Source organism: Epinephelus moara, chromosome 17 (assembly GCF_006386435.1).
Source record: "Epinephelus moara isolate mb chromosome 17, YSFRI_EMoa_1.0, whole genome shotgun sequence".
NCBI lineage: Eukaryota > Metazoa > Chordata > Actinopteri > Perciformes > Serranidae > Epinephelus > Epinephelus moara.
The window spans coordinates 3,767,021-3,769,639 of record NC_065522.1 but is presented as its reverse complement, the minus strand read 5'-3'; positions in this window follow the sequence as shown (position 1 = coordinate 3,769,639).

Below are 2,619 nucleotides of genomic sequence, written 5' to 3'. Positions count from 1 at the left end.
AGAAAATAAAATAAATCCAATTAAACGACATATTTGCTGCCACAGAGTAATTCTGTGAACTGACAAGGAATGACCAGTGTGTGTGTGTGTGTGTGTGTGTGTGTGTGTGTGTATGTATGTATGTATGTGTGTGTTTCTGTAAGTTATTTCTAACTCACTCAGAACGCTGCTCTGTCACTTTCTGACCCGAACCACCCGACCTGCGGGTTGCTTGTCAACACACGCATCACTATTGGCAGGTGTATAAGTAAACAAACAAACAAACAACAACAACCACAAAGATCATTATTCAGTCTCATATTACATTTGTGGGAAGTTATTACAGTTTAGATTTTTACCTTCCCACATATGTAATAATTTCCTGCAAATGTAATAGTTATTACATTTGCGGAAAATTGTGTGTTTGTAGTTTGTAGTAGGCAGCTGCTATTACGTTTGTGGGAAATTTATTACATTTGCGGGATTATTACATTCAAAGCTGCAGATTTGTATTACGTTTGTGGTTTATTACGTTTGTAGGCTGTTATTACGTTTGCGGGTGTAACAAGTACCAAACTGACAGCCCACTTACTGGCAAAGAGGTCCAATGTTCCTGTACACTCTGCAGATTCCTTTATGGTAGCATGTTTTTGGATGTGGATGTAGACTGTTACATACAGTCGCACATGTGATAGTTCCACCAGCAGTCACAGGTTCATAGTATTCCGCAACATCTTCATTGTCCACAAACCTTTCACATACAGCTGATGAGAGAACCAAGACATAAAGAGTCCAGTAAGTTCACTGTCAATGCTATCTTTGTCAAATATGCTTTTAACACTCAGTGGTTACAGCACAGTGGAACATCTGCCATCTAACAGGTTCCTTATGCCTTCAAAAACACCTCACATTTTTAACGGCATACAAGGCAGGGCATACATGGGTTCTGGTCAGGTTTGGCCTATGACAGACCTGCTGTCTTTGTTAGGCTATGGTGGAGGACGCAGGGTTGGTTTTAAAGCTACAGTGAAGACACAGATATATTAAACTGCAGGACCTAAAGCATCTATTGGTATCAACTGTGTTATGCTAACTTGTTGGAAAGGGGGCTCAATAATTCTCCACAGTTATGTTAAATTTTGAAAAGGAGTATTGCCATTTTTCAAAACAGTGTATTTAAATATTTCTGCATACTGGGGTCCATACCTAAAGTCCTTGAAATTGCAGGAATTTGGTATAACTAGAAAACTGAGAGTTGACAGACATATACTCTTTACACTATTTCAGGTCTGCACACAATTTGACCAATGTTTAACTAAAGTAGCCTCAAGACTGCATGAATAAATGTAGGAAGAAATGTATTTGTTGACTCCTGATTTGATCTTATCATTTAATACCTTGCAGTAATTTCCTCAATCAATGTTGATTGACTTTTCTGTAATTATTCATTGAAGGGCATTTCTTTCAGCCTCGGGACACAAATGTGACTACCCCTGTTTTTCAAAATAAGAAAACAAGGTCTTAACTGTAGCTACAAGTACAAGTAGATACAAAATACACGTGGTAATTTGATTAATATGATTATATTTGTAGGAAATATGAAAATGTATAATATCATCATCATGTCATTAACATTTCATCATGTCATCCACATATCATCAACATGTCATCATCATGTCACCATCATCTTATCACCATGTCATGAACATGTAAGCATCATGCCATCGTCAACATGTCATCTTCATGTCTTCAAACATGTCATCATCATGTCATAATCATGTCACTGTCATGTCATCATCATCATCATGTCATCAAATGTCATATTAACTAACAGCTGGCCTGATTAACTGTGGATTAATGTCAGACAATGCAGTCTATGGTTCTAAAATAAAAATCAGAATGTATGACAGGCTTGGTGCAGGCTCAGTTACTACTGTCTCAGGCATGGGTCACACACCTGGCTCATAGTCTGTATACAGACATGTACAAAACAATACGTGTATCCCTGCATTTTTAGTATCAACACTTTAATCAGCAGCTGCAGAGGCTGTGGCTTAAGAGGTATAAGGGATCGTCCACCAATTGGAAAATTGGCAGTTTGATACCTAGCTCCTCCAGTCCTCATGTCGACATATCCGTTAGCACAATAATGGACCCCAAATTGCTCCTGATGTGTGAATTCGTATGAATGTTTAACTGAGTAGCAGGTGGCACCTTGTACTGTAGCCTTGGCCACCAGTGTATGAATGTGTGTGTGCCAATTTTCCCTCTTTCGTACACCAGGAGGATGCTACCCCCAGTAACCTCATGGCCATATATAAACAAAGTGTGTGGGTAATACAGTATGCCTTGCCAGTTAAATCAAATTTTACCACATCTCTTGTCTGATGATTTGAATATTAAATTGTAGCAACATTATTTGGAGTAGCTGCATGGCTATTTACTGTATGTTAGTCAGCTAGCAGGTGTGCTTAAGGTGGACACTGACTGTATATGCTATAATTTTGATAAAGCTTATAGTTAGGGCTGGCTCAGGCTTGCCCTGTACCAGCCCCTAGTTAGGCTGACTTAGGCCTAGTCTGCCGGAGGACCCCCCTATAATACACCGGGCACCTTCTCTTCTTCTCTCCTTCTCTCTCT